The sequence below is a fragment of the Suncus etruscus genome, chromosome 11, assembly GCF_024139225.1.
Source record: "Suncus etruscus isolate mSunEtr1 chromosome 11, mSunEtr1.pri.cur, whole genome shotgun sequence".
In the NCBI taxonomy this organism is placed as follows: Eukaryota; Metazoa; Chordata; class Mammalia; order Eulipotyphla; family Soricidae; genus Suncus; species Suncus etruscus.
In genome coordinates this window covers 20,691,688-20,718,902 of record NC_064858.1, presented here as the reverse complement: position 1 = coordinate 20,718,902, position 27,215 = coordinate 20,691,688, and the positions used below count along the sequence as shown (strand labels likewise).

The window sequence follows — 27,215 nt, the reverse complement described above, 5'->3', positions numbered from 1 at the left end:
GCGTGCCAGGAGTGATTTCAAAGTGCAGAGCCAGGAGGGAACCGCGAGCACCAGCCGGGAGTGACCCCAACCACCAAAGAAAGTCATGGAGGACAGTAGTCAGCCTTATGTGCTTCAGATGGAGCCAGTGGTTGCTGCAGTCACTTGCAGTATGATGACCAAATGCACTTGTAGATCCAGTGCCTTCATCTCTATGTCAGCTGTTGCCCCTGACCTGACCTCTCACACAGGCAAAGTTTATATTGACTATATGGCACATCTGCCCCTCAGTCTGCTTCATTGATAGGAGGCAAGAGGCTGTTCTTTTCATTCTGAGTTGATTTGACACTCATGGTGGCAGAGACTATCAGAAAGAGATCGCTGCAGTTCCAAACCTGGCTGTGCTTAGAACATGATTTGAATCCCTTCTGCATATATGTCATTCAGTCATAATGTTCAAAATACTGAGAGTAGAACTGGAGAAAAAGAGGAGTAGGGTAGGCAGGGTGCTGGTGTTAGGTGTGGGCTGACTCCACTTTTATTCCTATCACCTCATATGTTTCCCTGAAATCCCCACAAGAAATCCCTTAACAAAGAGCCAGGAGTCAGCACTGAACACTGCCAGGTATGGCCCCCTAATCTTAAATAAAAAATAAATTTTAGTGGCCGGAGAGATAGCATGGAAGTAAGGCATTTGCCTTGCATGCAGGACGGTGGTTCAAATCCAGGCATCCCATATGGTCCCCCAAGCCTGCCAGGATCCCCTGAGCACTGCCAGGGTATGACTTCAACCATTTTTTAGAAGAGTACATTTGAAAATGTTCATTTATTGATAGTGCTACATAAAAAGTCCAGAATGTGCTATCTCAGAAAAGTTTATACTGGAAGATTGTCAGGTTTGGTAGTTTTTTTAGCAAAGGTCTTCCATTAAAATCATATCTTGAAGAGTCTTGCCAGGATTATCTGGTCCCATGATTAGCACAGCCAGTCAGGGACTTCTGCTGACCTCTCATGGTAACTTCCTCAGACTAGGTAAACCTGATTGAAGCCTCTGATTGGAGTTTTTTAGGACTGGGTGTCAAGACAGCAGGGTTTCCTACCTACATTCCTTCACAGCTCCATCCAGTGAGCTCTGGAGGATAATTCCTTAAGAAACATGTGTTCTCAGAGAGCCCCAAAGGGGGATGGGGATATCTGGGGCGGGTACTGAATCTACCAGGAGAGCTGGTGGAGGTGGTCCCCATGAGCTGCCATCTGTGTCTGTTCCAGCTTTTTGATAAAGTCAGAGAAGCATGTGCCAAATGTGCATGAGAAGATCCGAGCCATCATGCTGATCTCAGACACCAGGACCTGGGCATTAGTAAAGAGGATATGCAGGAACTGCTGGCGAACACCACGTTGTCTTCCACTCTGCTGCCACTGTGCGCTTCAATGAGTCCTTGAGGTATCTGTGTCTGGGTGTAGGTGTTACTTGGAGCATCCTGAGCAGGTAGTAGCGTCCTGGGGCCATATTGAGAAAGTGAGCTAGATGGTTCAGTGCTCATATTTTTGCATGTTGCTGTGAGCTCCAGCCTTTTGAGTATCATGCCACCCTGTTTTATCTGTTTCTATAGTTTGTTTTTAAAGTTGTTTTTTTTTTTAAAGATATTCTCAGTGAAAGAGAAACAGTCCCAAATACTGAAACTTGCCCATCTCCTAGAAAGTCTGTGTAGGGGATAACCATTTTAACATTGGGGAAATCATAATTACGACCTTCTCAGTTCATCTGAAAGTTGTTTCTGTTTAATTTACACACACACACACACACACATACACACACACACACAATGGCTTCACCTCATTGGAAATAGCTGTAGACCACTAGATTCTATTTCTGGATTTTTTCATTAATGGTTAATGTCCTATTCTATTTATTTTGGGGTTTTGATGGTTTTTTTATATTATTACTATTATTAATTTTATTTTTAGTCTTTGGATCATACCCAATGGTCCAGTTAGCCTCAGGGCTTACTCCTGGCTCTTGTTCTCAGGGATCACTACTATCGGGGTTCAAGGATCATATGAAGTCATTCTTGTGCCAGGCAAGCACCCTACACATTATACTCTCTTCCCCCACCCCCAATGCTCTAATTTGTAAGTCCACATGGAATTGTATTCTATCCCAGATCACTTCTGTACTGGGGAAGTTTGTTTGACTAGTAATGCTAAGTTGCCATCCAGGCACAAGACATAAGCTAAACCTATCTGTATCTATGGATCTCAGTTCTAAAAACCTACAGCTATACTACCTTACTTGATTTTCATTCAACATTTAAGAATAATGCAAAGCTATACACATAAATTTAACATAGCCAGTATTAACATAGCCAGTATAATAAAAGTCCACACTCATCAATTTTAATTGAAATTTATTGGTTACTTCTGACCTGCCTATGCTTTTTGGTTAGACTTAAAAATATTTCACACCCAGTTTTTTTTTAAAAGATTAGGAGTTTGGGGCCAGAGTGATAGTACAGCAAACAGGGTACTTCTTGGCCTTGCACGTAACTAACATTAGTTTGGTCCTATTCACCACATATAAGTCCTCCCTTGTTCCCCCCACCCCCCAGAAGTTTTCCCTGAGCTTAGATCCATGAGTAAGCCCTGAACACTTTCAGGTGAGGTCCAAACATAACAAACATTTTTTTTTAGTTAAAAAAAAAAGTACAAGCCAGAGAGCTTGCCACAGCGGTAAGGCGTTAGCCTTGCATGCGAAAGGTCACTGGTTTCAAATCCCGACATCCCATATGGTCCCCCGAGTCCTGCTGCGGGCGATTTATGACCGTAGAGCCAGGAATAACCCTTGAAACACTGCCGGGTGTGACCCAAAAAACAAAACAAAACAAACAAAAAAAAGTACAAGTCTGATTGGCATTACCTTCAGCATTTAGGTGTCCATATCACTTGGTTTTCAATGAATGAGTCCAGTGAGCTGCAGGCAATTGGCACAGGCCTGGTGCAAGGGATCCCTGTGCCATGGTAAATGCTTCCTGTATCTCTTCAGCCAGCTGTAGCCAGGCCCCAAGGCAGAGTCTGGGCTGTGAGGGCAGCAATGGTGATCTGAGCAGCCCTTGCTTTGTCTCTGCTACAGAAATGCTATGCAACTTAACGTTATAGCCACACAGCAGCTCCTGCGCATCGCCAGCCAGATGCCCAGTCTGGAAGCCTTTGTCCACATCTCCACGGCCTATTCCAACTGCAACCGCAAGTACATTAATGAAGTGGTGTATCCATGTCTTGTGGAGCCCAGCAAATTATCGACTCTCTGGAGTAAGTTGGCTTGGAGGGCTAGCTGGCCTTTGTGGGGTGAGTGAGATCACAAGCTCTGGGAACAAGAACTCAGAAAAGGAGCTCACTAAAACTCTTTTCTTTTTCAATCCCTGCAAGCTTGCTATGTGGATGGGTGAAGGGGAATGAGGATTGTTCTTTCCTTCAAGAACAGTTGTTTGAATGAACTGCAGGAATGCTCACAATGGAATGTTTCTTGCATCTTCAGAGCTTAAGCACTACCAGGCTCAGTTTCCATTGCTATGTGGCCTTGGAATGTCCTCCCTTGTGAGATAAGATAGATGACAGTTACCAGTTTCTGGCTTGGACATTCCATGGAGTTTTCCAAGACAAAACCACTTGGGGGAACAGACAGGGTTGAAGTTGTTAGTAATGAGAAGAGGAAGGATTCTTTGCTAGGGCAGGACAAATAGATGGAAGATGTATGTTGGCATTTGCCTCTACTGCAGGCTTTTTTCTGCTGTCCTTCTGTCTCTGCCTATATTACCCCATCTCTATCCCTTCTTGTGAAGGTTGTACTCTGTGTCTGCTTTCTTGGTTCACCTCCACTCAACATCAGAATTTTTCTCAGTGTTGGTTTTTTTGGTTTCTTTTGTTTTGGGGGCCAAACATCGGTGGATATTTAGGGCTTAACTTCTGGCTTCTGAGCTCTGAAAATCACTCCGGGTGCAGGCGCTTGGGAGACCATATTGAATGTGGGAAATTAATATCGGGTGGGCTGTGTGTAAGACAAGTGCCCTTGTCCACAGTTTTTATCACTTTGCTCCCTTCTTTCTCATTTTTAAGCTGTGTGTAAAAAAAGGAATGCAGCAAACATCCTGGGTATATCTGCCCAGTCCTTTGCTCCTACATGCTTGTCCTGAAGTTGGCTTCTTGCTTGAAGATGCTCTGAGAGCTCTGTTACCTGTATCAAATTCCCTAAGCAAAGATAGGAGGCAGCATTGGAGTTGTTGGTGATAAAGCTGTCTCTGATATCTGAGGGTTTACATCGTGGATACAGAGGAGCTTTCTGGGCCAGAGGTTGTCTCTGAGCTGGAGAATGGAGGTCCAATGTCCCTGCAGAGGCACACATGATCCATGAGCAAGCCAGTTTCTCCTAGAGCATGTGATCTCTGCTGTGGCTCTTCAGAAAAGGCTTTGAGTGTGGGAGCAGCACAGAGGTGGGGCCACTCATCGTTGTTGTGGCCTCCAATACAATACCCTTCTGACTTTGATGATGTGGGGCTGAGGTGTTCAGAGCTCAGCATAGGGTCTGAGACTCAGCATACTACCAGAGATCAGGGGATCAGCATAGGACCATAGAGAGACTGAGTCTGTACATAGAGAAGTTCTGGTTTTCATCTCCAGTACCTCAGCTCCTGAGCACAATAGCAGGCTCCCAAACAGGGCTCCTATACCTTCCACCTTCTCTTGTCCATCCTGAAGATCTGGGATCAGAGTATTTTCCATTCTTTCTGGCTTGTAGAGCCTTGTGTTCCTCTTCCAATTGAAAAACACGTGATGGTACAAATGCCAGAGAAGATGCCCAAATATTCTGTGAACACACTCAGGTTCTTGCTCCCCATACCAGGGGGAGATTCTCTGTAATAATGTAGAGCTGAGTTTCTGTCAAAAATTTGGTTACTCAACTGTGTTCTGGTGAGACAGCAAGGACAGCCAAGAGTTTTTCTGTTTCTGGAAGAGTATTCAGAGCTCTGTGCTCCAGACAAGGATTGAGTGCACAGCACAGCATGAAAAATACACCAACATTTTCCAAATAGACCTGCTTGTTAAGACACATAAGACACATGGCAGTATTTGTTGCTAGTTTCTTACCAAAGTTGGGTGTTTTCAGCCTAGCTCTCACCACCTTTCTGAAGATATGGAGTGCTGATGTCACAACCCTGTGTGACTCACGTTCTTGGGAAGCAGAGGTGCTTGACAATTGCACTGGTCAATTCCATATTAGAGCACTGGTAGTATCAGATATTTTTGGGGTCACAGTTTTATTACCTTTGTTAGATTCCTGGGAGATCTCTCCTTCATTAAATTAATGTGAGGGGGTCTGGTAGACCCCTCTTTTTTGTTTTGTTTATTTTTGGGGGGCCACACCTGTTTGATGCTCAGGGGTTATTCCTGGCTAAGCCCTCAGAAATTGCCCCTGGGCTTGGGGGGACCAAATGGGACACCGGGGGATAGAACCGCGGTCCTTCCTTGGCTAGCACTTGCAAGGCAGACCCCTTACCTCTAGCGCCACCTCACCGGCCCCTGGAAGACCCCTCTTTAGAGACACTATTAGATCCCTCTAGTAGATCATAGATTCAAGCTACTTCAGGACCATCATCATTCCATTTGCCAGACTGTTCATTTTGTCCCGCATCTCCTAGGATATCTTGAAAAATTATTGCCAAATTTGTATAGCCACTAAAAATGTATTCTAGATATGTGCTGTGGGTTGATTGGAACAGCTGCATATCTACAAAAGTCACTTGTATATGTTGAGGTACCAAATATAATTTTAGGAAATTTATGATAATTAAAAAATTTAAAACATTTTTAAAACTTAAACATTTTTGTAAACTTTTTTAAAACTTAAAAAAATACTTAAGAACATTTTAAAAGTTTTTTTTTAAACTTAAAACATTTATGATAGGGGCCGGAGAGATAGCACAACAGTAGCATGTTTGCCTTGCAAGCGCTCACCCAGGACCAACGGTGGTTCGAATCCCAGCATCCCATATGGTCCCCAGTGTCTGCAAGGAGTGATTTCTGAGTAGAGATCCAGGAGTAACCCCTGAGCATTGCCGGGTATGGGCCAAAAACCAAAAAAAAATGTGATTAAAAATTTTTTATGATAGCAAGGAGGTTTCCAGTTGTACATGGAACAGCCGAACTTCCCCTTCAACTCTGCTCAGGAGTACTGTAGGTGTTGGGATTTCCTGGAGAGGAAGGAATCATCTTAGCTACTGTGTGCTGCTGAACACAGTTGTCATGGACTAAGTGAAATTTTCTGCCAAATTTTGCACAAGTGCAGCCTTCTCTCTGCACAGGCATGTGGATAAGACTATGTTCCACATAGGCCACCAAGAGCTCCCTGAATCCCAGTTTAGCATGTGACTGTGTCTGTCTGCTATCTGGTATACTAGACTTCTCTTTCGTGTTTGCAGGTGGTTAGATGATGCCGTTATTGATGAAATCACCCCCAAGCTGCTTGGGGACAGGCCCAACACCTACACCTATACCAAAGCTCTGGCAGAGATGTTGGTGAAGACAGAGGGTCAAAATCTTAACATAGCCATTGTCAGGCCCTCCATCGTGGGAGCCACTTGGCAGGATCCTTTTCCAGTAAGTATGCTCACATCACTCTGCAAATTCCACCCCTGTGCCCACACTGAGATTGCCCCACATTTCACCTAAAGCTAATCATTAGTACTAGTTGTAAATGGACATGGAAGACATTTCTCTGGAAGGACAGCACTGTATTTCAGCTGGCATGAATGAGAATCATGAAAACTCATGAAGACCTTTGTTTAGGAATAATGGTGATTTTTATTTTCTTTTGTTTTTGTTTGGGGGTAACAGTAGTGTTCAGTTATTATTTCTGGTTCTATACTCAAGATTACTTCTGGCAAAACTTGGGGAACCACATGATGTGCCAGGGATCAAATCCTGATTGGTCACATGCAAGGCAAGCTCTTGTTCCCAATAATAACTGTTCTCAAATCTGTTTACTTCCATGTTTCTTTTTTGTAGCATTCTGGGGCAGGGTAGTGCCAGGGTTAAAAACCCAGGGTGTGTGCCAACATCGGCTCTTCTGCATCTTTTTAAAGAAGGGCGTAGAGTGCAATCAATTTTTGTGAATCTTTTTGTGAAATGTGGGGCCAGGAAGAATGAGTTCCAGCATCCCAAACTGTCCCAATCTCATTAAGTAATGCCATGTCCCAAGTGACCACAAGCACCTATTGCACTCCTTTTCCTGGCCGCACATCTGGGCTCCATAATTCACTCAGTGAGTTTACTTAAGAGATGATGCCATGTGATGTGTCCCCAATATCTTCCCTCTGACATGCCCATATGGCTCTGTACCAAATGGAATGATGGCTTCTCACTAACCACAGATTTCATCTGAAATCCTACAGATCTCAGTAGAAATCTGTCATTTGTGCCTGTCACATCTGAAATATTTCTCACAGGAGCTGAGTTAGCTGCATGCAATGAGAAACAGTGGATGATAAGAACATTGGTGGGTCACAAGTCCCAGAAATTTGTGCAGTGTGACCCATTGTTCTATTAGGGTGCAAGGACGAACAGTTTCATGGGCACAAGAGGCACCTGGCATCCCACTGTCTTGGGATTCTGGGTTCAGCGTATCCTTATTACTGTTGTCAGAATAGGGAAGACTAAACTGAGCTATTCTAGATGCCACCAGCTAATTAATGCCTTCTCCTTTCAGGGTTGGGTGGATAACCTGAATGGACCCAATGTACTCATTGTTGCGGTAGGTATATGTGGGGACATGGCACCAGGCCCAGCCTACATGAAGGTTATTGGGCCATGTTATGAGCCACAGTGGCTTGTCCAATACTGTTAAGGGGCTTAGTGCAGCGACAGCAGCCACAGCAGTTGCTCTGATGGATTATATAGTCTAATGGAGGCCCTATTGTTGGTGGTAGGTTTTATTGCCTGGAAGACAGATCATGACTCAACTCCTGATTTTCCTGATTTGGAAAGTTGTGATTGGGGATGTGGTTCCATGCTCTTCAAAACTCTGCTTTATGCCACTCTACACACACCACATGGGATCTCTCTTTTTAATGTCCTGAGTCAGCTCACGAAAGTGGCATCACAATTAAAATCAGAGCCTTGAAGATAATTCTTGTGGCAGAAATTCAAACAGCCTAATATTCCCCAGTCTAATTCTTGACAGAGTTAAGAGAACTACCAATCGGGTTTTCAAATCTGAAAGCAGACGAGTCTGCAGCCACAGCATCATGGTTTCTTTCTTAAGTGTCCTTCATACTATTTCAGAGCTCTGTCTCTGTGAATATTACTGTTTTCACATTAACTTGAAGTGAACTTTTTCCCCCGCTTAAATTTTTAATCAAATCATATTGACAAAGTTGTTCATGATAAGCTTCAGTCATACAAAGTTCAACCCCATCCCATAATCACTGCACATTTCCTGCCACCAGTGTCTCCAATTTCCCTCCCACCCTTCCCCCTCTGCCTTCATGGCAGACCTTCGTTTCTTGTTCTTTTTTTTTTTTTATCTTGTTCTTGTTTTTCTTGCTTCTTCTTCCACTTTTCTTCTTCCTCTTCTCTGCCTTTTCCTCCTAAACTTTTCTTCTTTTTTCATCTTTTTCCTGATGTTATCTTTCTCCTTCTGTCTCCTTCTTTTCCTCCTCCTTCTACTCCTCCTCCTCTCCTCCTTCTTCTCCTCCTTCTTTTCCTCCTCCTCCTCCTCCTCTTCCTCCTCCTCCTCCTCCTCCTCCTCCTTCTTCTTCTTCTTCTTCTTCTTCTTCTTCTTCTTCTTCTTCTTCTTCTTCTTCTTCTTTCTTCTTCTTTCTTCTTCTTCTTCTTCTGCTTCTTTTCCTGCTTCTTCTTCTTCTCCTCCTCCTTCGCATCCCTCTTCCCCTCCTCCTCTTCTTCTTCCTCCTCTTTATCCTCTTCCTTTTCTTCTTTTCTTCTCTCACACTTTCATTTTTTCTTTTGAGGTACAGTGGTTTGAAATATTGTTACTGGATGGGGTATTATGCATAAATCTTTACCTCCTTTTAGTACCCAGTTTGTGTCCAGAGTAATCATTTCCAGTTATCATTTTCATAATGTCTCCTTTTCTGTTATAACTACACCCAAGCCACCCCCTCCTTTGTGCAAGTTTGGATTAGTCCTATTGGCCCTTGTCACTATTATTTTTGGGTATAATTATTATATTATGTTTCATTATCCTACAAATAAGTATGATTATTTTATGTCTCTTCCTCTCCCTCTGACTCATTTCACTCAGCATGATACTTTCCATATACTACCATGTATAAGCAAATTTCGTGACTTAGTTTTTCATAATACCATTTAATAATTCCATCGTCTACACAATGAAATGTACCAATGCACCAATATACACAAGATTTGTACCACTATTTCATCATCCATCAAACTGTTCTTGGATACTTAGGCTGTTTTGGATTCTCATTATTATGAATAATGCTGCAATGAATATAGAGTGCAGAAAAATTTTCTTTCTTATATTTTGGGTCCGTAGGGTGTATCTTCAGAAATGGTATTGCTGGGAATATAAAACTCTATCATAATTGGGGCTAAAGTGGTGGTATGGAGCGTTAAGGCCTTGCTGGTTCTAGCCTAGGATGAACCGAGGTTCCATCCCCCAGAGTCCCATATGGACCCCCAATCCAGGAGCGATTTATGAGTGCATAGCCAGGAGTAACCTTTGAGCATCACCAGGTGTGCCCCCCTCAAAAAAAACCATCATAAATGGGTGCTTGATCTTGTCAAATGTATTCTTTATCTATTGATATGATCATATGATTTGCCTTTTTAAAACTGATGTGGTTTATTTTGTTGACTTGCATATGTTAAACCATCTTTGCATGCCTGGGATGAATTCTACCTGGTTATGTATATAATCTCTTTGATGAATTGTTGTATTCTACTTGCAAATACTTATTGAAGGTCTTTGTGTCTCTCTCATGAAGTATATTGTCCCATAATTCTGTTCTTAGTGTGGTGCATCTGTGTGCTTTTCATATCACAGTGAAGTTTGCTTCATAGAAACTATTTGAGCATGTTTCTGTTTCTTCAATTTTCTGAAATAGCCTGTTCCTCCCTAGGCGTCAGCTTTTAATTTGGAAAAGACTTTATTTTGTCATTTCAATTTTCTTTTTAGTGATAGGTCTGTTCAGGTATTCCAAATCATCTTGATTCAGTCTTGGGAGATTATAGGAGTCCTGAATTAGTAGTTCCTGAAATAGTTCCTGAAATAGTAGTTCCTCCCTAGGAAATAGTAGTTCCTGAAATAGTAGTTCTTCCCTAGGAAATAGTAGTTCCTCCCTAGGCATCAGCTTTTAATTTGGAAAAGACTTTATTTTGTCATTTCAATTTCCTTTTTAGTGATAGGTCTGTTCAGGTATTCCAAATCATCTTGATTCAGTCTTGGGAGATTATAGGAGTCCAAGAATTTATCCATTTATTCTAAGTTCTCTCATTTTGTGGCATAGAGGTTCTCAAAGTAATATCTGATAACCTTTTGGATTTCTGCAGTATCTGTTGTGATGTCCACCTTTAAGTTTCTAATTTGGTTTACTAGTGTTCTTTCTAAGTCTTGCTCATGGTTTATTGATCTGTTTATCAAAGAACCAACTCTTGTTTTCACTGATTTATGAATTGTTTTTCTTGGGGGGGCCTCTAGTTTATTAATTTCTTTTTTAAAATGTTTTTTATTTAAACACCTTGGTTACAAACATGATTGTGCTTGGGTTTTAGTCATATAAGATGACACCCCCCCCATCACCAGTGTAACATTCCCATCACCCAATGACCCAAATATACCTCCTCTCCTCCCCGCCCCTACCTGTACTCTAGACAGGCTTTCTATTACCCTCATATATTCTCATTATTAGGATAGTTCGCAATGTAGTTATTTATCTAACTAAACTCATCACTCTTTGTGGTGAGGTTCAACAGGTGGGCTGTAATGTCCAGCCCTCCTCTCTTTTGTCTCTGAAAATGGTTTAGAAATGTCTATCATTTTTCTTAAAACCCATAGATGAGTGAGACCATTCTCTATCTCTCTCTTACTCTCTGACTTATTTCACTCAGCATAATAGATTCCATGTATATCCATGTATATGAAAATTTCATGACTTCATCTCTCCTGACAGCTGCATAATATTCCATTGTGTATATGTACCACAGTTTCTTTAGCCATTAATCTGTTGAAGGGTGTCTTGGTTGTTTCCATAGTCTTGCTATGGTCAATAGTGCTGCAATAAATATAGGTGTAAGGAAGAGTTTTTGTATTGTATTTTTGTGTTCCTAGGGTATATTCCTAGGAGTGGTATAGCTAGGTCATATGGGAGCTCAATTTCCAGTTGTTGGAGGAATCTCATATTGCTCTCCAGAAAGGTTGGAGTAGACGGCATTCCCACCAGCAGTGGATAAGAGATCCTGTCTCACCGCATCCCCGCCCACATTGCTTGTTCTCATTCTTTGTGATGTGTGCCAATCTCTGTCGTCTGAGGTGGTACCTCATAGTTGTTTTGATTTGCATCTCCCTGATGATTAGTGATGTGGAGCATTTTTTCGTGTGTCTTTTGGCCATTTGTATTTCTTCTTTGTCTGTTCATTTCTTCTCCCCATTTTTTGATGGGATTAGATGTTTTTTTCTTGTAAAGTTCTGTCAGTGCCTTGTATATTTTGTAGATTAGCCCCTTTTCTGATGGGTATTGGGTGAATAGTTTCTCCCACTGAGTGGGTGGCTCTTGTATCCTGGGCACTATTTCCTTCGAGGTACAGAAGCTTCTCAGCTTAATATATTCCCATCTGTTAATCTCTGCTTTCACTTGCTTGGAGAGTGCAGTTTTCTCCTTGAAGATGCCTTTAGTCTCAATGTCATGGAGTGTTATACCTACGTGTTGTTCTATATACCTTATGGTTTTGGGTCTGATATTGAGGTCTTTAATCCATTTGGATTTTACTTTCATACATGATGTTAGCTGTGGGTCTTAGTTCGCTTTTTGCAAGTGGCTATCCAGTTGTGCCAACACCACTTGTTGAAGAGGCTTTCTTTGCTCCATTTAGGACTTCTTCCTTCTTTGTCAAAGATTAGATGATTGTATGTCTGGGGAACATTCTCTGAGTACTCACGTCTATTCCACTTTGAACTTTCTGTTCAAAGTTTTATTATTTATTTCCTTCTGCCTGATTATAGATTATTTTAGTTCTCATTTTTCAATTTCTTAATTTGTCCAGTCAGGCTAGTTATATGGGCTCTTTTCTCCTTCCTTATGAATGCTACAAAGGTATAGACTTTCCTCTTTCCTTTGATTTTGCTGTGTTCCATAAGTTCTGCCCACTTCTGTCCCCATTCTTATTTGTTTTTAGAAATTTTATTTCCTTTCTGACCAACTGTTTAACTTCTTGGTATTATAGTTATTTCTCCATTTTTGTTTGTAGTTCTCTTCCATTTTCATTGTATCATGGTCTGAAAAGACAATTGATCAAAACTTCTATGCTAAGTATTTTATGAAAGTGTATTTTGTTTCCTAATATGTGCTCTATCTGGCAGAAAGTTTCCTGTGAATTGGAGAATAATATAAATTTGTCCTTTGGACAAATTTGGACAATATATGGCTTTTCAGCTATATATATATGTATATATACAAGTGTATATATACATATATATACAAGTATATACATACATATACTTTTCCCCTCTATACAATTTCTTCTTACAAAGCCAATAGGTTTAGCCTGGATGATCTAGCAGAATGTGCTAGAGCAATGTTAAATTCTCAAACTATGATAGTGTGGCTAATGATGTCTTTCTTCAGTCTGTTAACAATTATTTTATTTTCTGGCTCTCATTGGATACGTATGTGTTTATAAGTATGATTTCTTCCTTATGTACATATCCCTTGATTATTAAGAATGACCCTCTCTGTCACTTATAACTTTTTTGCGCCTGAAGTCTATGTTGTCTGATATTAGTATGATCACCCCAGAGTTTTTGAAGGAGTTGTTTGCTTGAATGATTGTCTTCTGACATTTGACGTAGAATCTGTATTTGCTTTGACTACTCAAATTTGTTTCTTTCAGGCAGTAAAATGTCATATTCAATTTTTTAAATTCCATGCCATTCTTTCTGCTAATTCGTGCATTTAGTTAATTGATATTGCGATTGTTTCTAAAATTTTGTGTTATCTTTTTTAAGAAGTTTGACCATTTGTGAGATTTGTTTTATCTTAAAGTTGGTTGTGCATATAAATTTCCTGAGCTGTTGTTTATCTGTAAAGTTGTGTACGTCTCCTTCAAATCAGAATGAGAGTCTGGCTGGATAAAGTATTCTTGGTGAGGCCTTTATTTAAGTTTTTCACTATATCCTACCATTGCCTTTGAGCCTGAAGTGTTTCCTTTCATAAAACTGCTGTAAATCTTAAGGATGCTACTTTGTGTGTGATATCCTTATTTTATTTTGTACTTTCAGATTTTTATCTCTATAGTTTTTATCATTCTGATTAGGATTTCTTGGAGTATTTTTATTTGTCTCTTCTATATGGAACCTTCAGGCTCTAGGACATATATGTATATATATGTATATATACATAACATATATGTTATGTATATAGTTATATATATATATAACTATATACATATATGTATATGTATATATATTCTCATCAACCATTCATTTACTTTAAGACTCCTTTTCATATACTGTTGCTGCCTCTGTGTTATACAGCTCATCTTTGAGATCACTTATTCTTTGCCCTGCAGTTGCTACTTTGCTTGTAAAGACTTCTAGAGAAGTTTTTCATTATTCTACAAAATTTTTTTAGTTACTTCATCTCTGTTTGAAGTTTTCTCATTTTTACTTTCATATCCTCTTGAGTCTTTTTTAAAATAATATCTTTAAACACCTTTATTACAAACATGATTGTGATTAGGTTTCAATCATGTAACAAACACCCCCTTCACCAGTGCAACATTCCCACCACCAATGTCCCAAATCTCCCTCCACCCCACCGCACCCCCACTTGTACTCCAGTTCCCTCATTCATTCACATGGTTATGATAGTTCTCAGTGTAGTCATTTATTTAATTGCACTCACCATCTTTGTGGTGAGATTCATGACATGAGCTGGAAGTTCCAGCCCCCCTCTCTTTGTCTCTGAGGATTGTTGCAAGAATGTCTTTCATTTTTCTTAAAATCCATAGAAGAGTGAGACTATTCTGTGTCTATCTTTAACACTGAATTATTTCACTCAGCATGATAGATTCCATGTACACTCATGTATAAGAAAATTTCATGCCATAATCTCTCATGAAGGCTGCATAATATTCCATTGTGTATATGTACCACAGTTTCTTTAGCCACATTCATCTGTTGAAGGACACCTTGGTTGATACCAGAGACAGGCTATTGTGAATAGTGCTACAATAAATATAGGTGTGAGGAAGGAATTTTTGTATAGTATTCTTGTGTTCCTAGGGTATATCCCTAGAAGTGGTATAGCTGGATCGAATGGGAGCTCAATTTCTAATTTTTGGAGGAATCTCCATATCGCTTTCCATAAAGGTTGGACTAGATGGCATTCCCACCAGCAGTGGCTAAGAGTCCCTATCTCTCCACACTCCCTCCAGCACTGCTTGTTCTCATTCTTTGTGATGTGTGCCAATCTCTGTGGTTGAACTAGATGGCATTCCCACCAGCACAAAGAATGAGAATAAACAGTGTTGGCGGGGATGTGGAGAGAAAGGAACTCTTAATCCACTGCTGGTGGGAATGCTGTCTAGTTCAACCTTTATGGAAAGCGATATGGGAGATTCCTCTAAAAACTGGTAATCGAAGCTCCCATATGATCCAGCTATACCACTCCTAGGAATATACTCTAGGAACACAAAAATACAATACAAAAATCCTCTCCTTACACCTATATTCATTACAGCACATTTACCATAGCAAGACTCTGGAAAGAACCCAGATGCCCTTCAAAAAATGAATGTCTAAAGAAAAGAATAGTGGTACATATACACAACGGAATATTATGCAGCTGTCAGGAGAGATGAAGTCATAAAATTTTCCTATACATGGATGTACATGAAAGTCCATTATGCTGAGTGAAATAAAATCAGAGAGAGAGAGAGAGAGAGGGGATAGAAGAGAGAGAGATGAGGGAGAGAGAATGCAGAATGGTCTCCACACATGTATGGTTTTTAAGAAAGTGAAAGACATTCAACAGGGATATTGGTCTGTAGTTTTCTTTTTTGGCATCATTTCTGTTTGAATGTGGAATCAAGGTGCTGTTGGCTTCCTAAAAGCTTGTTGGGAGTGTTTCTGTTTTTTCAATTTCATGGAAGAGCCTGGCTAAGATTGGTAGTATTTCCTCTTGAAAAGGTTCAAAATAATTCATTAGTGAATCCCATATGGACCTAGGTTTTTCCTTTTTGGCAGAAGTTTGATTACAGTTTCAATATCCTCAATAGTGTATCGGGGGTGTTTATATATGCTACTTCCTCCTTATTGAATCATGGAAGGTTATAAGAGTTCAAGAATTTATCCATTTCAGGGTTTTCATATTTAGTGGCATAGACCTCAAATTAGTCCATGATTACTCTTTGGTTCTCTTGCAATATCTGTCATGATCTCCCCCCTCTTTAATTTCTAATACGGGTTATATTAGGTCTCTCTTTTTGAGTTTTGCCAATGGTCCTTTGATCTTTGTTTATTTTTTCAAAAAACAAACTTCTGCTTTTGTTGATCTTTCAGATTGTTTTTTGTATTTCCACTTTATTGATTTCTGCCTCTCAGCTTTGTTTATTTCCTTCAGTCTCCCTATTTTTTATTCCTTTTGGTGGTCATTTTCTAATTTTTATGAATTTAACGTCATTAGGCTATTCAAGTATGCCCCTTGTTCCTTCCTGATGTGTGCTTGGCAAAGCTATAAATTTTCCTCTCAGGACCGCTTTTGCTGTGGTCCCATAGATTTTTGTAGTTTGTGTCTTTATTATCATTTTTTCCAGGATAAGTTTTGATTTCCTCTCAGACCCACTGGTTGTTAAGTAGCAGGCTGTTTAATTTCCAATTGTGAAAGGTTTTACTTCTGTGTCTCTTTGTAGTTCAACATCTAATCCAGAAGCCTTGTGGTCAACAAAGGTAGCCTGACAAATTTCTATCCTCTTGATTTTATGGAGGTATGTTTTATGTGCCAGCATGTGGTCTCTCCTGGAGAATGACCCCATGTATATTTGGAGAAGAATGTGTATCCAGGTTTTTGGAGATCGAGTGTCATATATATATGTATGTATATATGTATGTATATATATATATACACACATACTAGAACTCTTTTCTCTTTTCAGGGCTATTTTGTTGGGTTTTAGTCTGGTTGACCTATCACGTATTGACAGGGCCGTGTTGAGGTCTCCCACAATTATTGTGTTATTATTGATATATTCTTTCAGATTAGTCAATAATTGTATTAGATAGTTTGCTGGTCTCTCATTCTGTGCATATGTGTTTAGTAGTCTGATTTCTTCTTCTTGCACATATCCCTTGATTAGTACAAAGTGTTCATTTTTGTCCCTTACAACTTCTCTGAGTCTAAAGTTGATGTCATCAGATATTAATATGGGCACCACCTCTTTTTTAATGGTGTTGTTTGCTTGGATGATTTTCTTCCAGACTTTGATTTGAGTCCATGTTTGTTCTGGCTATTCAGGTGTGTTTCCTGTAGGTAGCAGAAGGTTGGGTTCATCTTTTTGACCCATATTGCCAATCTTTGTCTTTTAATTGGTGCATTAGTCCATTGGAGATGATTGTCATAGGATTTAATGTCATCTTTGTGGATAAGTTTGCCTGTGTTTGTTGGTCTGTCTTGTCTTAAAGTAGACCTTTTAGTTTTTCCTTCAACACTGGTTTTGCATCTGTGAAGTTTTTGAGTTGTTGCTTATCCATGAAGCTATGTAACTTTCCCTTCAAATGTGAACCGTGTGGTTGGGCTGGGTGCAGTATTCTCGGTTAGGCAATCCATTTCATTCAGTCTTGTCACAATATATCCCACCACTGTCTTCTAGCCTTCAGGGTTTCTTTGTGGCATGTTCTGCTGTAAGTCTTAAGGATGCTCCTTTGAATGTATTTCCCTTTTTGATCTTGCTGCTTTCAGTATTATATCTCTATATGTGGGATTTGTCACTGTAATTAGGATATGTCTTGGGGTGTTTTTCTTGTTTTTCTTGTTTTTCTGCTACTCTTCGGACATGCAGGATTTGATTGCATGCATTCTTTAGTTCTGGGAATATCTCTGTGTGATGATGGCTTTTGATGGTTGATTGTTCCTGGGGATCTCTCTACCCTGACCTCTGGACTCCCAATGATTCTTATATTGTTTCTGTTGAGTTTTATCAAAGACTACTATTTTCAGCTGTTCACATTCTTGAGTACTTTTTCCATTGCTGATCATTTGTCTTACGGTTCTTTTCCAATTTTCTTCCCGCCTGTATTGAGTTGTTCTGCATCTCACCCTTTTAGCAAGCTGATTCTGTCCTCAGCTCTTGTTACCCTGCTGGAGAGGCCATCCACTGAGGTTTTTCATTTGAGCTACCGTTTTTTTTCAGATTGGTTATTTCAGTTTAGAGTCTTTCTGATTTCTGTCTTTGTGTTCTGTCAGATCGATCTATGCTTTCTTTGAGTTCTACAAACATCTTCCATTATTGCTATTTTAAGTTCCTTATCTGAGAGGTTAATCAGATGATTGGAATCTTTTAGGTCATCCGAGCTATGGTCTTCATTCTCTGTGCATGGTGTTTGCCTGTGAGGTTTCTTCATTGTCACCACTTGTAGTGTGGTTTTTCTCCTGTATGTTGTGTGTTGGGGGTTTATTGGTTAGAAAGAGTGCTGGCCACAAAACGGAGCGGCCCTGCTCTTCTGCTGCCCTCTAGTTGACAATTTTTGGAGGGTGCGATCCCTAGGCCTTCTGAGCAGACCTTCAGATATTCAAGAAACACAGACAGGCACAGAGAGATTTCCTTTGAAAGTCTCAGAGTGCTCAAAGGCACAGCAAGGCGGAGCCTCCTCAGGCCAGAGAGCTCTGGTTATTGGTTGGCAACCCCCACAGCCAGATTTTACTCACTGACTCACTGGGCAGCTTCAGAATGCAGTTTTTTGGGGGGTGCACATACTAGCCCTCTGAGGAGGACCTTCAGGTATTCAAGAGACACTGACAGGCACAGGAGAGATTTTCCCTTGAAGTCCTCAGAGTGGTCAAAGACACAGCAGGGCAGAGCCTCACAGGCCAGAAAGCTCTGCTTTTGGTTAGCAACCCCTACAGCCAGATTTCACTCACTAACTCGCTGGGCAGCTTCAGAATGCAGTTTTTTGGGGGGTTGTGCGCTCCCTAGGCCTCTGAGGAGACCTTCAGGTATTCAATGAAACACAGACAGGCACCAGAGTTTTTGAATTTTTTTCTTTGTGGTCTGATCAGCCCTCGATCTATGCTTTCTTTGAGTTTTATGAACTTCCTCCATACTTTCTATTCTAAACTCCTAATCTGAGAGATTAATCAGATGATTGGAATTTTGGGGGCCATCAGTGCTATCATCTTCATTCTCTGTGCATGGGTGTTTGCCTGCCATTGTCACGCTTCTAGTGTGATTTTTTTCTGTGTGTTGTGGTGGGATTCATTTGGTTAGAAAGAGTGTGCGGCTATGAAGTGAAGCGGAGTAGTCGTGTTCTTCTGCAGCCCTTCTAGTGACTATTTTTTGAGGTGCCCCTTCCTAGCCCTTTGGGAAGAGCTTTTGGGATTCAGAAAAAGCGACACAAGCAAAGGCAACAGGTCCCCTCCAAGTTATCACAGTCATCAAGGGCACCGCAGGTCAGAACCTCAACAGATAGAGGAATCAGCTCTCTGCTTGGAGATCTCCACAGCCAGTTCTTACTCACTTGGTGTTTTTTGGCTTCTCGGCCTGAGAAGCTCCAGGATGCAGTTTATTTTAGGATGCCCTTCCCAGCCCTCTGAGGAAATCTTCAGGGATTCAGAAAAGAGCCTCTTGAGTCTTATTAGTTGTTTCTTCCCTGGTTTCTTTAAATTCCTTGAAAATCCTCTACATTTATCTCTCTAATATCCTTATGAAAGAGGTTATAAAACTGGCTGATATTAGTTGAGTCTTCAGAATACCATCTTTGCTCACTAAGCATGGTGGAGGTATGATTTGCTTTCCTATTGTAATTCTTAGGATTCTATAAATGTTTATAGTGTGTTTTGATGTGACCCAGTGGCTGGAAAAACTGTGCAGCCATGAAGTGAAACAAAGAGGTTGTTCTCTTATCTCAGTACTGACCTGTGTGCAGAAATGGCACTTCTGAATGACAAAAAGGACACCACTGCCACTCTTATCTGTCGTGCCTGTAGTTTCATTGGGTACTGTCCTCAGAGTGAATCTTACTCTGTGGTTTAAAAAGCTTGCAACCTTCTTTTCTTTTCTTTTTTTTTAAAAAAATAAGTTTTATTGTATTACAAGTCGTTTCACAGTTTAAATTTAAGGTACATAGTGACAGTGAATTTGAGGCATTCCCACCACCAGTGCAATCCCTCCCTCCATCCCTGTTCCCAGCTTCCATCCCATATGCTCCCCCACCTGTTGCCCTCTGGACTAGCTTGTGTAACAGGTCCCCTTTGTATAAAACTTGTTGTAGATTGGGAATCTTGATTCTGTCATCACTGACTTTAAGTTTTGTATTAAGTCTGATAAATTTTTATTTCCACTTAATGCTCATGTGACTATTTGTTCCTGGGTAGCACTTCACCTTTCCCCTCAATTTATGAGACAGAACAAAATGATTCAAGTTCTGTAGGAGAAAAAAATGTGGGAGGAGTCAATGTAAGCTATTCAATATCATTTAAAAGAAGAAAGGGAAAAGAAAAAACACCCCAAAATAAGCAACAACAACAAAAAACAACAGCAACAATGAATAGCTAAACAACAAAAAAGAAAAGAAAGGAAAAAAGGGAGGAGGGTTGTTTGTGGCAAGCTTTGTCGGGTTTTATTTGTTGTTGTTGTTGTTGTTTTGCATAGGAAAAGTTAGTATTGGGTTAATTAGAGAGAGAATTCCTTTGGCCTAAGAGATACATGGTTTCTCCACCATTGAAGCATACTATGATGGGAACAACCTACAGGCTACAGATCTGCTCATTATCAAAGCCTAAGGATTTTATTTGGTGTTAGAAAATGTTTCTGCCTCAGTTGTGGATAAAAAATCAGGCCCCCTGTATCTAGAGATCTTGGTATTTGCACAGGGTCATAAGATGGAAAGGCTAGAATAGAGTCTTTATGGTTCTACAAATTCTGTTCCATCATGGGGTTGTTGTTGTCAGTCTTCTGTACTTAGTTCATCTTGATTTTTGCACAGATCCTACGGACAAAGCCTAGGATAGAGTCTTTCCTTATGGTTTTAGAAGTTCTGCCTCAGTTGTAGTTATTAAAGTAAGACCTCTGAATAAAGAGATCTTTGTTTTTTTTTGTTTTTGTTTTGTCTTTTTTACAAATTCTAGCCCAAAGCCTAGACTAGGTTCTTTCTTCTTGAGCTCAGAAAAAGTTCTGCTTAGATGTGGTTGTCAAAGTCAGTTTTCTCTAATTAGTGATCTTCGGTTTCTGCACAGATAAAAGGATGCATGTCTTCTGTTTTCATCTTACCCTTAGGTGATGAGGGGTATGATAACCTGCTCTTTGATCAAGTTGTTGCCTATTTTCTCTTGGTCAGGGTGTCATATCAACCTGGTGCAAGTTGGTGCCAGAGTGGTATTAGGAACCTTCTTAGAGGGAGGTTTGGTTCCTGGTGCTGTTTGCAGGAATTGTGTAGTTTTATGGTTGGGATATGGAGTTTAGGATTGGATGGTCATTGTCCGATCACATGGAGTCTAAGCCGAGTCCCTATGACAAATGTTCAGGGTTGGAGGGCACTACTATATTATGCTATGGGTTCTTTTCCCTAGTAGATAAAAGCTTTTTTTCTTTACATAAGATTTCCCACTGTTTTAGTATGCCTAGAAAAAGAAAGAAACCTTGTTTTCTAAGATTTCAAAAAGTATATATCCTGAGTCTGGGGAGGATCTAGGACCTGTTTTCTGGAAGTATTGGTACTTACAGGATTTGAGGGACATAGACCTTACTCCAGCCATGTTTGTTCCATATACAGAGGGTGATATTTCATGGCGTCTAGACCCCAGTCCTTGTTCTCTCTTTTCTGCAGACTGGGAAAGGACTGCTCCGCTCCATGAAGGCTTCTCCACAAGCTGTGGCCGATGTGAATCCCAGTGGACACCGTGGTCAACCTGATTTTGTCTGTTGGATGGTACACGGCGGTGCATAGGTGTGACATGGGTGTGTTTAGAGAGTACAGGGCCCCCTTTCTTTGGCACCTCTCAGCAAGTGGGACTGGAGATAGGGTCTGTGATAGACAAGTCACCCCAGCCAATGCCCTGGACCCTGAGCTAGTAGAAATAAGCTGCTTCCGTATTAGAAGTTTCCAGGGCAGAGATAGGCAGTGTTCTCATAGCCTTGTTAGTGATGGTGGATAGTGAGTTCTCTAGCATTTCCAATCCATTAATATCAGGCTGGGTTTGTGAGTAGTAGGATTTGTAAGTCCATAGAGGAAGTTACTGGGAGCTTATTATCACCACCCAGCACTGCACCCCTGGAGGCCCCACTCCTGGACACCATGAGCCTTCTCTGTTGCGTCTGCCTAGTGTTCCCCTTTCACTCAAATAAACTTTCCTGAATTTTCCAGACCAAATTCAACACGGATCTACCATTGTACATCAGGTGCCATCAACCCCTGTAAATGGGTTGAACTAGGTACAGTGTGTATAGAGGGCAGTGCTTCCATGGGTGCTGAACAGTAGAGGCAGTGTGACTGAGTTTGTGTGTCTCAGTGTATGTAAGTGACCGTGTCTGTGACCCTATCTCACCAGATAATGCTTGTAACCCTTTTCTCTATATGACATTTGGACATTCATATGTAACTATGATTTATGTCTGTCTATGACGAGTATCTGGGATCAAGTGTCATAACATAACAGTGCTTCCTCTTTTTATATTACCCATGTATATATATGATATTGTCTGTGACCAAGTGTCATACATGATGGTACCTGTGACCAGTGTCTGGCTGACATTATCATTAACTGCAGTGTCCATTCATTTCTACTTGAAAAAAATAATCTGCCTCTCAGGTACTATTAGCTTGCCACCTTTTTTTTCCATTTAGAAACTTTTTTATAAATAATATTTAAAAAATTTGAATCATTGATCCTTGTTTTAATAACTCTGATTGGAAAATTTTCATGTTTTTTTTAATCTATCTGCATTCAGTCTTGCATTTGCTGTACACTGCAGTTATTTAAAAATGAAATTTCAGGGGGCTGCAGTCATAGGCCAATGAGAGATTGAGGAGAGAGTTAGACAAAGCGAGAGAAGAAAGAAGAGGAGGGTGTTGATAGAGAAAAAGAGAGACAGATAGACAGACAGGCAGACAGGCCAGAGACTAACTTTTTTAGCAGAAGTTCTAGATACTCCTCATCCGAAGGAGAAATGGATTCTGTGGCAGGGTGGTGGAGCTGGTGCTACTGCCTCAGGAGTACTGAGCTGTCCATGGAGCAGACACTGCTCTCTCTATACAGACACCCTATTATTTATGGGATCCATGTTCTTTATATTTCCTGTATTGACTGAGACATTTTCCCTGTGTTTGCTGTTCAGAAATAAGCTTTCCAATTCCAGAAATTCCTTTTTAACAGAAGCCCTGCCTCACAAAAAGACCTCAGGCCATTGGTAATGGGGACAGTGTGCATGACCTCCCACACAGGCCAGGCTGTACTATTTGCACCTGTTCCCTGTCCAAAAGACCATGTTCTTTATCTACCACATGATTTTTACCTGTCACTCATCTGACACAACCATTTTTAGTATTCTTTTGAGGGGACCCAAATAGTTAAAGCTACAATTCCATTACCCAGCACCAAATATGGTCCCTCAGTACCACCAGACAAGTGACCCCTGATCCCACTGTGTGAATCCCCAACCTTTCCCCCGATATAAAACTATTGGGAAGGTGGTATATTAGATATATTTGAGCACTCTGGCATGCTCAGAGACCAAGTAGTACTAGGTCTCCAAAGTAGGGTTGTGCCTGCAGACTTCATTCTTGACTGCACTCAGGTAGCCTTTCATAGACCTGCCTCTTTTATTCCCAGGTAAAGAAGCCCCCTGGCAACCTTAGAAAAGTCCCCCTGGATCGAGCTCTCAGGATACCCAATGCCACCATCGCAACCAGCTCCTTTTCTGTGAAATACTGGAGATGCTGTCAGCCACTGGGGTCCTCAGCCATTGGTTGACCTGTTCCTGTGGCTCACAGGCAGGAAGCCTCAGTAAGGTGGCCCACCATCCTCCATGAGCACACTGTCCATGGGCAGAGATATTGGACATAACTTTGGCAGAGCAGGGCAGCCTCACAGGACCCCACCTCAAGCCTGATTGTCAGTAAGAGGCCTAGTTCTCAGGGTCGCCTGGGGACTGTGGTCTCTTGGGAGCAATGATGGCCAGTACATAAATCTCAGCTGGCTTTTGCTGCACCTGGAGGGGCTTTGATCCCAGTTACAAAAGAAAAATGCAGTGAAGGGACAGGGTGGATGCACTGAGCTCAGCCAGACTAGCACCTGGACCCTGCCCCTTCCAAGTCTATCTGTGAGACATCATGATTCCCTTGTCTCATGTCTGGGAACCAGGATCTAGAAATGTTAAGGTCCCTGTGACCAAGGGCCACAGATGGGTTGGCACTATATGTGATAGATATTTGATAATAGTCCCAGTGTGCATCTCAGGAGTCAGCAGTTAGACTTTAGTGTCTTTGTCACAAATATTGAAGTCCTGACAGCAGCTCTCACAGAACCAGTGGCGCAGGGACAGTATATGGGGGTGATGATTTCCTGTGCTGGGACCAGTGTTGGGGGCTGAGAGGGACCTCTTTGAGCTAGGGCTATAGTTGGGGCTGAGTCCTTAGCAATGAATTGATTCAAAGTTGAATTTTAGTGATATTTTATTAGCTAAACTAGTGTGTAAATAGTGCCCAGTGCCCTTATATTGTGTAGTGTGTCTTTGATTCTATGGCCATACCAAGGCTCAACCTGATACTGAGTTGGCTCCCATTGCCACCTCACAGGCTCCTGAATATCATGAGCCGCCTTCTGAAAGGAATTTCCATGCTGGAGTACTTTTCGACACACAGCTGGGAGTGGAACATGAACAAACACACAGATGCTCATGGAAGAGCTGTGCCCCGAGGACAAACAAGTAAGCCATAGACCCATGTGTAGGATAACACAGAAGATCTTGAGTCTTTGCCCCCCATTAAGAAGTGGGTCTGGCCATGGGGGAGGCGCTGCCATTCAATGTTGACTACAGACCAAGAACCAAGGCACAACCTGTATCTTCCCCAGAGATATCAAATTGAGTGCTGGTGGCCCCCTTCTGGCATCTGGCATCACTGACGGTGGTCATTTACAGCTCAATAACACCTTTTCCCCTCACTCTTTGGTCCAAGAGGAATATGAATGCAGCCCCAAAGCTTAACCTGGTTTTCCAGGTCTTCACAGAGATTTTACTGGATAGTTTGTACTATTGACACCTTTACCTAATCTGTACATCAACCTTAGTTTTTCCTTCTGTTGAAGTGACACTCACTAGTTTATTGCCATGGAAAGACACAACATGTATGTGTATGTGTGTCATCTGTGTTGTGGTCTCCCTGATTAATTTACTGCTGAGCTCTTTGGCTGGTGGTCATTTTGCTCTCAGAAATGAATTTTACTTTCCATGGCACCTAACATGTAACTATGACCCTTGTAGTGATGTCACTCAGATTCCCTTAGCACAGTCCCCTTTAGGCACCTGACCCCCTTCAGTGTCATTCAGATGTTGGCCTTGGTCTTCCATAATGGCTAGTATTTCCTTCACTAGGGACAGGTGCCTGTTCTCTCATTGCCATTGCTGCTGCTGCAGTGAGCACAGGTTCAAGTAATGGCTTTTCAATGTGCTTTCCTGCTTTCAAGTAAAGGTCCATAATTATTGGACACTATGGTACTTCTATTTTGTATTGAGGATGCAGGGGACAATCCTCGGGCTGTTTTCCAAGATGGTTGTATATATTTACATTCTTACTATTTAGGACATACCAATACTGTACAAGGGTAAAATAATACATGATACTAGTTTGGTCTCCAAGTATTGTTCCCATTACTTTGAAATTTTTTATGGGATGAGGTGGAGAGGGTTTGTTACACCCAACAGTGTTCCGGGAACCATTTGAAGTTCAATCAGGAGAGTGAACTTGTTGTCTGTAAGGAATAACACTTTAGCTTCTGGTCCCCCGACCCAAAAAATTTCTTTGGCTAAAAACTGGTTTCCTCACTGCTACCTAAAGGTGAATTGTTTAGCCTGATTCATGTTGAAGTGACACTGACTTGTAATAATCACTCAGGAACCCTTTGCAAGGGACCAACTTGTTTAGTACATGGATTGGTCTCTCATGTAGGTAGACGCTGCCCCAACTAGATGAGGTGGCCATCCAAAGAGTGCCCTGCTGGACATGCACAGCCTAATCTTGCCTTTCAGGTGTTTAACTTTGATGTGCGCAAGCTGAACTGGAAGGAATACAGCGAAAACTACGTTCTTGGAGAGAAGCAATACTTATTGAAAGAGGATTATGTCTGAAATCCCCAAAGCCAAGAAAAACTTGAAAAGGGTGAGTACTATAGGCCAAAGTTTTGTGGAGGATTTACCCTGTGACTAGGTTTTATACCCAACAAGAAGCAGGGGAGGGCATAAAGGCTTCCATGTGCACTGTTTATGTGACATGCTGTCATGGATACCTCTATAGGGGAAGGCATTTTTTTTAATCAAAACAGCTTATTGCAGCTCAAAGCCAAGAAGTACAGGACTCAGATATCAATAAATTTATCATCACAGTTATGTGATAGCAAAAGGCAAAGAACAGGAAAGAGTTTCCACTGAATGAGGTCATTGGGCAGAGCTTTCTTCATTCTTCAAACCCTCCAACTGCATAACTTCCTTTCCCCCATTATGAGTCCAGAGGTGAACACAATGAGACATGTGGTATGCTGAGAGAAAGGCCAATGAAAGAGCTTTCATTTGGTTTTGGGAACTTAAAGTTCTGGGAACCTGAACTGAGTGTCCTGCACATATCAGGCTTGTTTCCCCATCAAATGTAATATGGAGGTAATCTTCATGTAATAGATATTAGAGGAACTCTGAGTAGAAAGAAGGCTAAGATCTTTTTACACTTTTCAGATTTTAGTAGGATAAGGGTGAGGAAGAGACTTGTTGGAAGAATCATGTAGAAGTCTATTATTATTCAGCAGCATTATGTGGTATTAGAAGGTGGAAAGTAAAAATGCCAGGAGGTACAAGGGAAGACACCTGTTCTGACGCTGGCCATCGTCTGTTCCTAGGCTCCGGATCATGAAGTACCTCTTCAACACGACCCTAGTGCTCCTCATCTGGTACTTTCTTATCAAACGCTCCATAGGTAGCAAAAAACATCTGGTTCTTTCTTGTGAACTCCGGCTACAAACTCCCCTCTTACTTGTGGCAATCCCGTCCACTCAAGATCTAAGAGGCTTTGGCAATGTCTCCTGTTAACTTGCCACTCTGATACCTCTCTGGCCTCAAACCAAACTATGGCTGTGCTCAAAATCATTAAGTAACCAAACATACCTGAGTCTCAACTGGCCCAAAACAAAGTTACATTGACATCTAATTCTTCACTTTGTTTATATCTTATCACCAAAGCAAGATGCAGTCTAGGAAATGCCAACACAATTCAGGAAGACCTATTGCAAAGGATGCCATTCATGGCACCACAGAGGAATGCCTAGACCTTCTCAGAAGCTGCTGAGGAGGAGGATAGTGGACGTGGATTCACATCTGAGCAGGCCCCCATATCATTTTCAATTCCAATCTTCCCTCCCCACCAGATGGAATTTATATTTTTAATAACAAGTTTTTATAATTTTTTTTTAATTTTTTAATTTGAATTGATAAATTGATTGGTTTTTGGGGCACACCAGTGATGCTCAGGGGTTACTCCTGGCTCTGCATTCAGAAGTCACCCCTGGCAGGCT

The 27,215-nt window shown here is 41.2% G+C and overlaps 1 pseudogene; it reads left to right on the top strand.

The window, feature by feature from the left end:
• LOC126022012 (fatty acyl-CoA reductase 2-like) overlaps positions 1-26,707 on the top strand; it is a 30,599-nt pseudogene extending 3,892 nt beyond the window's left edge.
• Positions 26,708-27,215: the final 508 nt, after the last annotated feature.